Source organism: Antechinus flavipes, chromosome 3 (assembly GCF_016432865.1).
Source record: "Antechinus flavipes isolate AdamAnt ecotype Samford, QLD, Australia chromosome 3, AdamAnt_v2, whole genome shotgun sequence".
NCBI lineage: Eukaryota > Metazoa > Chordata > Mammalia > Dasyuromorphia > Dasyuridae > Antechinus > Antechinus flavipes.
This window is the reverse complement of record NC_067400.1, coordinates 321,441,492-321,457,177: the sequence shown is the minus strand read 5'-3', so window position 1 is coordinate 321,457,177 and position 15,686 is coordinate 321,441,492. Positions and strand designations below refer to the sequence as shown.

Genomic DNA, 15,686 nt, shown 5'->3' with positions numbered 1-15,686 from the left:
CCCACTTAGGTATTTTAATTGAGCTGTGTGACCCTGAAGAAGTCACTTAAGTTTTCCCAGTCTCAGGTACTCTTCTGCAAAATGGGGATAATAGCACCCACCTCCCAGGGCGGTCACGAGGACCAAATGATGCAAAGCAAACTTTAAAGGGCTATGTAAATGCTATTTATTACTCATCACCCCAGCCCTAAGGGTGGAGCAAACCGGAGCTAGAAGCGCGGCAGGGCCACGTGGCGGGGGCTGGGCTAGCCCAGAAGTTTTGAACTAGTCAGGCTGGCTGAGGGAGGATCGGTTACCTGCCGGCGGGGTGGGTAGAGGAGGGGCTGAGGATCTGGACGACGGAGGGGACAGGTGAGGGGGATGAACGGATTGGGATGCGGTTGGGGCTGGGGTCTTTCAGGGATACGCTTTACTCTGCTCCTCTCTGAGCTACAGGAAAGGAATTCTTTTATATGTAAAGGAAAGAGATTGGGAAGGGGATATATCTCGTTTCTTCCCAGCTCAGCGACCTCCCTTCTCCCCCACGCCCTTGTTACTGTGTTAGGGAGGAGAAGATGCCCCTGGCAGAGTCCGGAGGTGTAATCAGGCAGAAAGAGATGCATTCCGGGCGATGTCTGAGTGCCGGAGTTCTGGGCCCTGGCGCCTTATTTTTGTAGAGGACGGGGGGATTGCTACCATAAGGGTGAGAGTAGGAAGTAAATAAAGTTCAGCATTAGAGACTCAGGGTCCCTGGCGGTGCCTCAAAGACAAAACTGGGTGAGAACTCAAGAGGAGTGAGCCCGGTAGTTCTAAGTAGAAATGGGAATGAGCATATGGTTTAGGGAAAATCAATCTCATTTTGGTACAGGGATGGAAGAAGGAAGGGTGTTCTGCACAGCTGGCTGCCCTCCTAAAAGATGAAGTTTTATCTGGGTCGCACTCTCCTGTCCCTCTAGCCTCTACTCAGACCTGCCCCCGAGTTTTTCCCATTCCAATCAGTAAGCTCCTCCAGCTAGAAGGTGAGCATTCTGGGGCACGGGTTTTCCCAGCAGAGATGCTCGGCACCCCCAGCTACCAGCCGGACTAGTAAATTCCTCAGCTTGTATCTCCCCTGCATTGAAAAGCTGTGTGGCTTAGTACATGGAGAACTGGCCACAGAGCCAGGACGACCTTTGCCACATACTGCTCCTGGGCTTCTAGGAAAGTCCTTTATCCTCTCAGTACTCCGGGCAACTCTTAAGAAAAGTCTCTGATATATGCTTGTGTGTGAGAAGAGGGCTTTCTTCTAGGGACCTCACCGCACAAAAAGACAGATCTGGAGGAAAAAAAAGAAAAACCCTCTCATTAAAATCGTTATCATGGTTTCATTTGGGGGATTAGCTATCACATGCTCAGCTTTAACACTTTAAAACAGGGGCACTAGTCAATTGGAGTGTACTCTTCCCTCTTTGGAGAGTGGAATCTCCAGGTTAAATTCTGATGTTGGAACCTTTTCTTTCTAAAAGGAGGGGGGCGGGTATCCTTTTTCTCTCTTCTGCTTCACCACTTCCTCTCAGGCTGCAGCCAGTATACTTTACTTAAAATTGGACTCCTTTAAACCAGCCCTTTCTTTCCCTCTTCCAAATCTTCTTTGCCCCTTGTCTTACCTGGCTGGGAAGTGGAGAGTGTCTTGAGCTCGTTAAACACAAGGGCTATCTATATATGCCTGTTTGTATGTATCACCTTCAGCTTTTCTAGCAGCTACTTTAATAGATATTTAGCAATCTAGCTGCATGGAATAGCAGCTGTTCTAGGACTGTCTGCTACACTGCTCACCTCTGTGCACTAAATATTGTGTAAAAAGATGAGAAGTATAAGCAAAAGTCTTCATTTCTTAAAGAGTTAATTTGCTGTCTAGTTGAGGAGATGACTAGTACTCATGGAGTATTTGAAAAGCAAACAAGAGCAAATAGAATTAAATAATGAGGAACTGGACCATCTATCTATATGTTTGCTTAGCATCTACTGAATGTGGGGCACTGTATTAGGTAGCCAGAATAAAATAGAAAGAATAAGGCAATCCCCACTTGCTAAGTGAGCTTACATTCTATTGGGAAAGACAACATGTTACAGATATATACACATATATGTGTGGTGTATGTATGTGTATTCATGTATTCTCCTCTGTCCAGAGAGGATAGAAGGGTGGTCATCAAGGACTTCATGGAGGTGAGATGATCATAGGATCATAGATTTGCATCTGGAAGAAACCGTAGAGGCCATCTAATTCAATCCTCTTTATTTTACAGAGGAGAAAACTGAAGTCCAGAGGGGTTAAATGATTTGGCCAAGGTGACACAGGGGCAGAGCTGGGATAAATAAATCTAAATTTTGGACTCCACATCTGATACTCTTTCTATCATACCACATGACGTCCCATGTTGGATTTTAAAGAAAAAGTATTTGGGAAAGAGTAAAGGATGTGGGGTGCTGGGGGAGAGGAGGACATTAATCATTAGCAAGTCTATAAGAGGGATGAATCAACATAGAGTGTATGTGGTGTGGTGGGAAGACAATGAGGAAACTAGCCTGACCCAGGACATTTACCCTTCAGACTGGCCTCCCTGCCCACCACCGGACAGTTTGACATCCAGATCCTTATTCAGTAGAGGATGCCACAGGCTGCTCATGTTCAGGAGCTCTTCCATGAGGAAGCTCATCAGGTACAAGGGGAATGTGAGGGTACCTTTAGGAAATGACTTCTGAGGATTTTAGCCCTTTCCTTTTGTGGGCTAGTGGCCAGCAGACAAAACTACTCAAAGGGGAATGTTTTGTAATCATTTATTCACATTTAGAGAATCCTTTTACATTTATTTACGATGAATTTTTAGTTCTAAGCCAACTTAAATTTTTTTTGGGAGAGGTATATTTTTTGCTTTTATATGACATTCATTTCTCAGTATCTTTCTCTCCCCTACTCCTACCCTTCAAAGAATAAAAAAAAAGAGGGGAAAATAAAGTAGCTTAGCAAAATTACACAATTATCAATTATGTCTGACAGTATTCCATATCTATGATCCTTTACTTCTGCAAGTGCATTCTTATGTGTTTTCTTTGGGGGTAGGTTGAGTTATTATAGAGAAACTAAATGATGTAATGGATAGTGGGCTGGGCCTGGAATCAGGAAGTGAAAATATGCCCTCTGATACGTATAAGCTGTGTTACCTTGGGCAAGTCACTTTATCCTATCTGCTTCAATTTCCTTATCTGTCAAATGAGCTGGAGAAGGAAATAGCAAATCATACCAATATCTTTGCCAAGAAAATCCCAAATGGGGTCAAGAAGAATCAGATATGACTGAAATGATTGAACAATAGTCATTATAAGTACATAGTATTCAATTTTTTTTAAAGTTTGTATTGATGTCTTTTGTTTTTTACATCATCATAATTATCCTCAGTATTCTTTCCCATTCCTCCAAAAGTGCCATCCCATATCACAAATAGTAGTTAAAATTGTTTTCTTGTGTTCATTCTTTGATTAATTTTTTAAAATTTTGAGTTCCAAATTATTTCCCTCCCTCCTGCCTTTCCCCATTGAGAAGACAAGCACTTTTATATCAATTATACACATAAAATCATGCAAAATATATTTCCATATTGGCCATATTGCAAAAAAAATTAAGAAAAATAAAGTAAGTGAAAAATATATTTAAATCTTTTGTCAGAGTTCATCTGTCTTTTCTCTGGATGTAGATAACATTTTTCTTGGTGAGTCTTTTGGAATTGACTTAATTTTGCTTAGAAAAGGTAAGTCTTTGACAATTGATCATCATTGCTTTTAGTGTATACATTGGTTCTTTTCACTTTGCATTAGTTCATTTAAGTATTTCCAGGTTTTTCTGAAATCATCCTACTTTTCATTTCTTGTAGCACAATAGTATTCTATCAGAATCATGTATCACAACTTTGCTTAATCGTTCATTCCCCAATGTATGGGTATCCCCTTAATTTGCAATTTTTTGCCACCACACAAAGAGCTGCTAGAAATATTTTGTCCTTTTTCTTTGATCTCTTTGGGATATAGACTTACTAATGATATTGCTAGATCAAAGGGTATGCACAGTTTTATAGCTCTTTGAGTATAGTTCCAAATTGTTCACAACTCCAGTGACAATGCATGTGTCCTATTTTTCCATATCCCCTCTAGCATTTGTTATATCCTTTTCTGTCATATCAGCTAATCAGATAAATGTGTGCTAGTACTTTGAGAGTTGTTTTAATTTGTATTTTTCTAATTAATAACAATTTAAAGCATTTTTAAAAATATGGCTATTGAGTAGTTTTGATTTTTTTTTTTAAACTATCTGTTCATATCCAATGACCATTTATCATTGGTCATATTCATTATTTTTTTTATGGATTTAGTAATATTCCCTGAATGTTTACTTTCCTTCATGATTTCTGGGTTATGGTTTCAGTTCATTAACCCTTTTTTAGTTTTTCTATATCAAAAATAAGAAGCATAGTCATCTTCAAATGTATTTACTGGAGGCTTGAAAAAGATATTGAAAAATATATCAGCAGATATATGTTACTTATTTTTGGATGATTAAGAGTATTATACTGACAGACAGCTTCTCTTTGGAGAAGGAAAAAGTGATAGGAACCTACATGGTGTTGGAACCCAATCAGTAATGAAGTTATAATTCTTCCAGTGGTCTGATTGAATATTTGAATGTTAAGTACCCATGCCAATAGAAAATATGTGATAAGGATAGGCACAAATCCCAGTGTTCCATGGTCAGTATAGCTGCTTTTTCCCATCCATTAATGCATGTGTGCTCATGAATTTCCATTTAGATATCAGCTGAAGCTAAATTGGTAAATGTTTCCACTAAGGAAAAAGAAGGAAGAAAGGAAGGATGGGGGAGGGAAGAAGGAAGGAAGAAAGGAATGAAAGAAGGAAGGAAGGAATGAAGGGAGGAAGGAAGGAAGGGAGTAGAGAAAGAAAGAAAGAAAGGAACAAAGAGAAAAAGAGAGAAGGAAAGAAAAAGAAAGAGCCAAAACCATATGATTTTTAAAGGCTTTTTTTTTTAAGGCTAACAGATTTCTGTATTATACAGTGTCTTGTATTATCTTCCTCTTTCTTTTGTTCTTCTCCACACAACACCTAGTGCAAAGTAGGCCCTCAGAAAATTAATTACTAGCTGAATTGACTAGCACTACCTCTATCCCATTGATATAGAAATAGAGAATTGATTACATTAGAAATAAATTAAAATTCCTAATTAGAATTACAGAGTCAAAGAATTTTAGAGCATATAAAGGAACTCAAAGATATTTTAGTCCAACTATACCTGTTTTTCAGACGGGAAACTGAGACTCAGAGAATTAAACTGACAATCTCAATCACATAGGAGGTTAGGAACAGAGGTGGGATTACTACGTTTTTGAGGTCACAGCTGCATAATCGAGTTCCCAAGGTCTCATATCAAAGTGTCACTGGATCTCAGAGTTGGACTCAGTAGATTCAGTACCTTAGTCCAATCTAGATCTGAAAAAGATAAGCTTTTATAATAAACTCCAACAAATGGTCATTCAGATTCCATTTAAATACTTTCATTGAATGAAAAAATGCATGAAAATGCACTTATTAAGCACTGGGGATACATATTGAAAACTCAGACATTTCTTGCCCTTGAAGTGTTTATATCCTAGTTAAGGAAGACTACACAAAAGAAGAGGATTCCAATTCTGGGAAGCAGTAAGGATGAGGGATCAGGGTCCTAAGGATTATGTTGATAACATAGATGGCAAGCTTAGCTCTTTGCTTACCAGGAAGAGCCTATTGCTCAGCCCCTTATTGTGGAAGAAAGTGGCAAAACTCTTTTGTTGTGGTCTGGTGCTGCACCAGTCTCAAGACTTTCTGTGTTAATGTCCCAGAGCTAGGGCCAGTGCCAGATTGGCCACTTCAGCCACAAGGTTGGCCCTTCTCTGTTATGGGCCAGAACTTGAAACAAGGTACTAAGTGTAATTGAGGAGACAATGTTTAAATCTAGTTTAGCATTGATTTAATCCTACAACAAATAATGGTTTCCTAGTGATAAAATGGTTGGTTTGTACTCAGTGTGGAGCATATAAGGAGAAGCTCTTAGGGCCAGAAAAAGACAAGTGCACTAGAAGCTCTCGAGACTGAGACAGATTCATTCCATCCTCCACCTTTGTGGTGGCTAGAGGCTGAAGCACAAACCTTTGGATTCAGGGAGATTCAGAAGCCAGAGAAGGCAGGCAGGAGCTCAAGCTCTCGGAACCAAGGAGAGAGATAGGTCTCCAGAAAAACTAGCCGAGTCCCAAGTGAAGGAGACAAGACTTGGAAAAGACAACAAAGGCTGTACTTGTGGTGATTACTGAACTAAAACGAAGGCTTCCTCCAGAGACCCCAAGAAAACCTCAACAGAGAACATTACATTTTAGAGAGACTATTATACTTCTCTCTTATTCATTAAGAGGGAGCCTGCTGGGAGCCTGCTATTTTCCTAACATAATGATTGCCCTTTTGGATGGCTCCAGTGAATAGGAAGTTTTTCCTTGCACCTAATTTATATCTATATATTACAGTTTCCATTCATTTTTCTAGGTTCTGCCTTCTAGAAAAAAGGCTCTTTCTCTGCTATCTCCTCCTTCACTCCATTATCTGATATTGGGGTGGCTCTTATACTTGCCAAGGCCACTAACAAAATGTGTCCCACCATCACCTCCAACATCCTCTAGTCTTTAATCTCCCTCTATTTTACTAGCTCTTTCCATGCTGCCTACAAACACACAAACATGTCTCCCCTAGCCTTAAAAATCTCTCATTTGATCTTAGACCCTTCTCAGCTAAATTCTTCAAAAAAGCCACATACATAAGGTACCATTATTTCTCTCACTTTCTTTTTAACTACCTCTAGTATGGTTCCTAATCTCATTATTTAACTTAAGTCACTCTCTCTAAAATGATCAATTTTCGCTCTCTCTCTCTCTCTCTCTCTCTCTCTCTCTCTCTCTCTCTCTCTCTGGCTTATCAGTTAACACCTTACTTCATTTTAAAAGAAAAAGAAAGAAAGAAAAATTCTCATAACAAATGTTCCAAATCAAGCATACTAATTCTTATTTCATTCTGCAACTTGAATCCATTGCTTCTGTCAGAAAGTGGGTAGAAAGGTATACCATCAAATTATTAGAATCATAGTCATTTACTGCAATAACAAGTCTGTCAGAGTTGGTTGTTTTTACAATGTTATTGCATAAATTGTTCTGATTCTACTCACCTCACTCTGCATCATTTTATACTGATCTTCCCAAATTTCTTTGAACTCATCCCTCTGCAGTGCTCTCTTAATTGTCAAATATAATATGCTTTTCTCTGTTCTCATCCTTCTTGACCTCTCTTTGACTTTGGATAATCTTGATCACCTTCTGTTACTGGTTACTCTCTCTCTCTCTTTTTTTTTTGCAATTCTTCTCTCTTAGTTTTTCTCACACACCTACATAACGCACCTTTTCATTCTCCTTTGTTGGATCTTCACCCATATTAAACCTAATCACTATGGATATCTTTGGGATTCCACCTCCAGTCTTTTTCTTTCTTTTTATCTCACTTGGTGATGCCCTCAGTTCCCATGGCTTCAATTATCATCTCTATGCAGGTGATTCCCAGATATATAATCCCACTTTGATCCCTCTGCTGAGTTCTATCCTTACATCACCAATTGTCTATTGGACATTTTAAATTTTACATAAATATCTCAAATTCAGTGCATCTGAAAGAGAACTCATTATCTTTCCCCTTTTCTGAACTTTCCTTTGTCAATTAGAGTACTTCCATCCTTCTAGTCATCTAGTCTCTAGTCTAGTCATCTGGATTCTGTTTTCCTCACTTCCTCCCTCTTCCTCTCTTTGTGCTTGTTATACTACCTTGCTCATAATAGGTGCTCTATAAATGCTTATTCTCTCCCCTTTCCCTTCTCTTCTCCAACCCCACAAATCCAATCAGTTGTTCTATTTTATCATTTCTTCCTCTACAACTGTCTCACATCTGCTTACTTTTCTTCACCTACACAGATATCACCCTAGTTGAAGCCTTTCAATCACATCTCAACTGGACCATGTAAAGCTTTCTAATTGGTCTGCAAGCAAAACCTCTCATCACCCCAATTCCTCCTTGATACAGCTGTCTAAGTGATTCTCCTAAACCTTAGATCTATCTGACGTATCACTCCTCTCCACCCTTACTCAACATGGTGGATAGAAGAAGTGATACAAGGAGACTCTCAAGGTCTCTCTGAAGAACATTGGGATCATTTGTGTGAAATGGGAGACACAGGCACAGGACCACCAGCATGGCCTGCCACATCCAAAAAGATGCAAAGCAGAATTACAAGTGGCTCAGAAGTAGCATGAGCTATGCAGGTTCAGAGCTGTCTCCACTCCAACTATTCATATGGACTATTTGTGCCTAACTTATGAGAGAGGCTTCCAAGCTTGTATTGGTCTGAGCAGGCACAGTCAGACACATTGCAGCTTCGTCCTGACATAGTGATATCATTTTGGTAATCTTCAAGAAAGAAAGACAACAACCAATCAAATAAATGTCAAAGGTTATGGAATAAAATATAAATTCTTTTGTTGGTATTGAAGGTTCCTCACATTCTGGTCCCACAGTATCTTTCCAGTCTTCTTAGATGTTACTTCTCATGACATACTCTGATTCAAGCATCCTGACATACTTGGTATTCCTTTCATGTAACGCCTCATCTTCCATCTCCGAGCCTTTCCCTTTCCCTTCTTCCCCCGCCCCTCTACTTTGTAGAATACCTGGCTTTGTTCAACACTCATCAACTCCTCTGTCACCTTCTACAGAAGGCTTTTCCTGGTTCTATTCCAACTCCTACCTCTAGCTGCCAGCCTTCACCTCCAAGGTTATGTGCCATCTACTCTGAATACTTCTAATATGTACCTGGTTATTTACATGATGTCTACTCCAGTAGAATGTAAGTTCCTGGAGACCAGGAACCGTTTTTGTTCCTCTTTGGCACTGGACGGGGGACATAGCAGTAAGTGTTAATAAATGCTTGTTAATTGAAACAGAACAAATTGAATTCCTTTTTAGATGGATGGATCTTTAAGTACTTGAAATCAATCACCACATCCTACTTAAATCTTATTTTTGAGAATACAATGGTTTCATCCTAAGTATTTATATCACCAGAATTTAGTATAGTTACAGGCACAGAATTATTGTTATTGTTGATGTTTTTGTCCTTCCACTTAGGGAGGTGATTCCATGACATGCAAATGAGCGATGGCTGTGTCTCACTTTCTCCTCAGAGCCATCTGGGTCCAGGGACAACATATAGATGAGGGAGATGATCCTCCTCAGGAGCAGAATTGGGACTTAATAAATGCCTGTTGATTGATTCTTTTATCCAGGTCATACCTCCCTCATCTTTCAGCCAGTTCTCATGTGACATGATTTCCAGTCTTCTCACCATTGGGGTTTTCCTCCAGATTCATCCCAGCTTGTGAAAATATTTCCTAATATGCAGAGCCTTGAATTCAACATAGGATTTTACATTTTTCATTATTGTAGAATAGAAGAACCCTTACTTCTTGGTTTGTGGACAAGGCACCTCCAGTATGACATCATACTTTGCTATCCATGGCAATCGTTGGCTCATTTTCAGCTTGCTGTCCATTAAAATCCAGATCTTTTTGATAGAACTGATTTCTAGTCATCCTCTTATCATTTTCTTATGATTCTTTTTTTCTTTTCTTTTTTTGATGAGGCAGTTGGGGTTAAGTGACTTGCCCAGGGTTACACAGTGGTCGGATTTGAACTCAGGAAATCTTTGTGACTTCAGACCCAGGTTCTTGATGCATTGCACCAACTAGCTGCCATGACAACATTTATCCCTTTCTAAATACTCATTCACCAAACTTTTAGTAATATGTTGTAGTAGTTTGTCAGGAGCAAAAGTCAAGCTTACTGGTTCATACCTCACAGACTTCACTCACTTCCTTTCCTATTTTGAATATTGGGGAAATTATCTATTCTTCTCTAGTTCTGTGGTACATTTTACATTTTCTATTGTCTTTCAAAGACCATTGACAACAATTTAGCAATTACATTTACCAAGTATTTCAATAGTCTGGTCAGGCCTAGTCATTCAGAAGTCACTTGTTGATTTCTTCCTGAGAATTTTTGCATTTTGTTTTCTTTTTCATTTTTTTCTTTTTGATCTGATTTTTCTTGTGCAGCATGATAATTGTGGAAATATATATAGAAGAATTGCACATATTTTTAACATCTATTGGATTACTTGCTGTTTAGGGATGGGGTGGGGGGAAAAGAGGGAAAAATTGTATACAAGATTTTACAAGGGTGGATATTAAAAATTATCTGTGCATATGTTTTGAAAATAAAAACCTTTAATTAAAAATATAATTTTTATTTATTTTATTTTGATTTTTGCTGTTTTATTTTTTCATAGTATTGTATTTTTCCCCCAGTTGCATGTCAAGAAAAATTTTAGCATTAATTTTTACAAGATTTTGAGTTCCAAATTTTTCTTCTTCTATCCCCTTCCTTCTTCTGAAGATGTTAGGCATTTTGATATAGTTTATATGTGTGCTATCATGCAAAACATTTCCATATTAGTCACTGTTGTGAAAAAAAAAAAAAAAACCAGTCAAAAGAGAAAAAAATGAGAAAGGTTAAAGTGGAAAAAAAGCTTCAGTCTACTGTGTTTGTTTTTTTTTAGATCATTCTCCAAATACAAGTAAAAAAAAAAAAGCAAAAAGCAACAAGGGCCTGTCATCCACTGTTCCTTTTTCCAAAAGTAGTTGTCTTTTCTTTTATCACAAACATAGCTCAAAATGTCCTTTTTTTGGGGGAGGGGTAGTTCTTAGAATATAGAACAGCCTCACACTGTTTTATGGACAATGTCACACTTTTGTACTCATCTTGTGACCTGCCCTTGCTTATGTCTTGTTTTTATATTTGTCTTTTTTATGAGTTGATCATTGAATTCTTTGTGCATTGATAATGCTCTCTTTGGACAACTACTCTTGTTTTTCTGCATTGGAATTATTCATTTTTGTGCCTTCAGCATTTCTTTCTTGTGAGCTTCCCATATTTTCCAAGTTTGTTTACCTTCAGAATTTTAAGCCCTGGAATCCTACCTGTCCTTTCTTTGCATCTCTTGAAATATACTTTCCTGAAATCATCCTCTCCTTTTCTGTGACAAATTCTAAGGGTAGTGGTCACTTCCCCATGAGATTCTAACCATTTATTATTTCAGCAGCTATTTCCACCTTAACTATCAAATTCATGTCTAAAATAGCAATTTGAACTTGTGACTTCTACCTTTTGAAAAATGAAATAATCATAAACACAAGTCAGGAATATATCAATTATTTTGCTTTTGTCAATGAGGTCTCCAAATGTCCAGATAATTGAAAGAATGTATTGCTCCTATATCATCCCATTGTGCCATATTTTTTCTGTTTTTTGAAATTCATGTCGAGATCCTCTTTCTGTCTTCTCTGCTCTGCAGTTGAGCTGTAAATATGCCAACTTCTGTTTCACCCTCTAGGAACTTCACTCACATGCTCTTCAGCTTGTTTCTCCCTCTGTTCCTAGATTTCTTAACCAGAGTAGATCTTTTTGTTATATAGTGCTACACCATTCTGTTCCTTTTATCTTTTTAGTTTTTCTTAAAGATATTTCCTGGCTTATTGCTGTGATGAATTCCATGTCTACCATGTCTTAATTCATACCTATAAAACTGAATATTCTTGTTTGCCTTAGGCAAGGAGTGAATTATCCAAATTTTGTGCATTTATTTATAGACACTGAAGGTCATGAGTTTTATTGCTGGCTTTTAAAGCCAGCCTTCTGGTCTACTGTAAAATATTCTTTCCCTCCTTTGCCACTCTTTATATGTTGCACCTGCTTCTGTTCATGGTCTAGGCACGTTATTTCTGGAGAGTTTTCTCCCTTCTCCTCTCTGTTCAGTGGAAAGCTCTTTTGGTCACATTGATAGGATTGTAGGCAAACATATTTTTACCAGTCTCTATTATGAGTGATCTATTCCTGGCCAGCAGACATTGTGTCTGTATTTTAATTCATAGCTCAGAAGTTTAAATTTCATTATTGAATACTATCTTAGCTAGTTCACTCTTCTGAAATACCATTTCTCTTGCTGTGGGTAATCAAAGCAAAGAATGGTCTGTCTCCTAGAAGAAAAAGTAAAAAAACTCTCCACTCTAAAGTTTGTGTACACACACATACATTTCAATATGAAATATTAATTTCAAAATGAAAACAAATACAAATCTATTGATCAATCATGGCAGCTAGGTAGAGCAATGGATAGAGTACCAGGTTTGTAGTCAAGAAGACTCATCTTCCTGAGTTCACATCTGGCTTCAATTTCTGTGTGACCTGGACAAGTCACTTAATCCTGTTTGCCTTAGTTTCCTCATCTGTAAAATGAGCTAGAGAAGGAAAGGGCTAGCTATTTCAGGATCTTTGCCAAGAAAACCCCATATGGGAGTCATTGAACAGTCAGACATAACTGAAAAATGAACAGCAACAACAAACTGATCAATCAATCAGTAAGCACTTACTAAGCATTTAATTTGTCAGATTTGTCAGATATAGGTTCAGCACTAGGAAGGCAAAGACAAGATGAACCTATCTTTGCCCTCAAATACCTTACATTCTATTGGAGGAAATGATGTGCATATAAATGAGTATATATGAAATAAATACAAGGTAATTTTTTTGGGGGGGGAGGAGCTAGATAAGACAAGAAAGGCTTTGTGTAAAAGGTGGTACATGAACAAAATTTAAAAAGAAATGAGAGTCTGTGAGATAGAGATAAGCATGGGAGATGGCCAGTCCAAAAGCAGGAAGCTGGATCATCAGGTGTGCTAAATAGTAATAGAGTCAGTTTGAATAGATCATAGAATGTGAGAAAGAAAATAATACATAATAAAGTTGGAAGGAGAAGCTCTGAAGGCCCTTAAGAGATAAACAGAGAAGTTTATATATAATCCTAGAGGCAATAGGAAGTCACTGGCTATAACTGAGTAGGGAAGTAACATGGTCAGACCCAAATTTTAGGAAAATCATTCTGTCAGTTGACCAAAAAAAAAAAAAGATCTAAAATGGCAGGGGAAGAATCCTAACCTATCTCAGGAGTTTGGAGAGTAGGAAAATGTCATACATAGGAGAAAGGGGAGACGAACCACTGAACACTTGGCAGCAAGAAACAAATATGAAATTTTCTCCAAAGATAAAGGAGCTGAACATTCTGAAAAGGAAGCTGCTATTTATCTTCCAAGGAATAATAGATAATATGGATCCATTGGTGCTATCAAGTGCCATCCACTATGGCAAGATTAATGCCAAGATCATTCAAGAAGGGTTAGAAGAAGCAAAGACAAGTAGTAGTGGCTCTCTCTCAAGGGTACTGAGGCTATATTTGTTCATGTGATAATAATGGATATTTTCTTACTTAGATAGATAGATAAAATATTTATTAAGGGCTTACTATATTCCAAGCACTGTGCTGAAATCCGGGAATACAAATACAATAAAAGGAAAAAAAATATATATATATATATATTACAACATAATATATATAATATACAATTATATATATATATATATGGTTGTTTGTTATCCTTTCTTCTTGAAGGGGATCAAAATGACACTACTATGTTAGAATCAAATTAATGTGACTGATTTGTGGCTGATCAGACCAATCCCAGCTTGGAATGCTCTGCCACAGTTGGTCCCAAATAGTCCCTCTGAACAGTTGGGCTGGCTTCTCTAACATTGCACATCTCACGTTTCTTCTGAACCTGTTCACTTCTGCTTTGCTCATAGATCACAGCCCTGTCTCTGATGGGGACCCTCCAAGCTGGGCGATCCTGTGTCAGCATTTCCCATGTTATACAATCAATTCTAGGTTCTTAAGAGAGATCTCAATAGTATCCTTGTGTCACTTCTTCTGACCACCTTGTGAGCACTTGCCCTGTGTGAGTTCTCCATAAAATGATCTTTTTGACAGGCGTACATTTGGCATTTGAACAATGTGGCCAGCCCAGTGGAGTTGTGCTCTCCGCAGTAGAGCTGGAATGCTTGGCAGTTTAGTTCAAGAAAACACCTCAGTGTCTGGTGTCTTGAGAATCTGCCAGGTGATCTTGGGAATCTTCTAAGATAATTCAAATGGAAGTGATTCAGTTTGCTGGTGGGGCACCAGAGTACTGGCCAGTTTCACAGGCATAAAACAATGGAGTCAGCACAACGACTCTGTAGACCTTCAGTTTGGTAATCAGAATAACAGAATGTATACACACACACACACACACACACACACACACACACAGAGGATTGTTATTTTTTGTCCTTCATTCTTGAAAACTGCTATTATCAGGAGGGAGATGGCTTGACTTGCAAGTGAATTGCATTTAAGTCAGGCAGGGTTGTGCAAAGTCACCAGCCTCATTCTCTCCTCCAGAGCCATTTGGGTCCAGTAGTAAGATATATATCAGAACAAAGAGAGATAGTCTTGGATACCATCGAAGACCTTAGCCTTTTCTTTAACAGGTCTCAGCTTGTCTAAGACAAAACCCATTCAGTGATTAAAACTAAGTAAAAAATAAGGCAAAAGATGAGTTCTTTTGCCTTCTTAAAAAAAAACAATCGGTCTGGGAGGGAAAGAAAGAACCTTAGAGTTGCTGGCCAGAACAGAAACAATTGTCATTTACTCATTCTGAGTCCACTAAATCCAAACAATGGCTTGGGTTGGGCTCAATGGCCAATCAATGAGAATCAAAGTGATTTGGGTTTAAGATATAGTCAGGTAGCTCCATTTGAATTCCAAAGACATTATCAATATCTGGTTTTCCAGAGTTTTATTTTAAGAAATTTATGTTCCTTTTAAGATCTTTTCCTAGTCTCAGTTTGTCTGAGGCATTACCCATTCAGTGCCGAAGGAAATGGCAAATCTTTCTAGTCAGTATTTTTGCCAAGAAAATCCCATGGACAATAAAGTCCACAAGGTCATAAAGAGTTGGACATAATTCAATGACTGAAACACAACTATATATATCTGTTGTATGAAAATGTGTGTAGATGCACATGAATATATGTATATATGTTCTTGGAATGGATGAACCTATATGTGTGTGCATTAGATTTGTATCATCTACTGTATTATAATATATATATGTATATATACACACACATATGTATTTATATATATGTAGATTTTTATCAGATATATACATGCAAATATATATGTTTATATGTTTGTTATATAAATGAACATACACTCTTTTTTGTTCATTTACTCTGGAAAGACTTCATCATTTGAGCCAATTTGAAATGAATGAATGGGTGCTTAAAAGAACTATTCAGACCCCTTTTTCAAGCTCCATCCAGAACTAGTCTCCTGCTATCCTTAGCCCAAACTAATCATGTTGGTCACATCCTTTATAGGGTCCTGTATATATTAGATTGTTGGAAAAAAACACTGGATTTTCTATTTCTTTAGGCTCATCTATCTTTGAAGACTAATTCTGGGAAGCATCTAGTTGCTTCTTTTAAGCCACTTTTCATCCCAACCCCAATCTGTGGGATCATGTGTCCTGGTAAGAGCTTTGGGAGTT

General features: G+C 38.0%; 1 long non-coding RNA gene across 1 annotated transcript; it reads left to right on the top strand.

The window, feature by feature from the left end:
* Window positions 1–239: 239 nt before the first annotated feature.
* LOC127557941 (uncharacterized) lies at window positions 240–9,211 on the top strand. The gene is made up of 3 exons (XR_007952670.1): window positions 240–351; window positions 2,573–2,681; window positions 8,064–9,211. It is a non-coding gene; the product is annotated as an uncharacterized LOC127557941 (long non-coding RNA).
* Window positions 9,212–15,686: the final 6,475 nt, after the last annotated feature.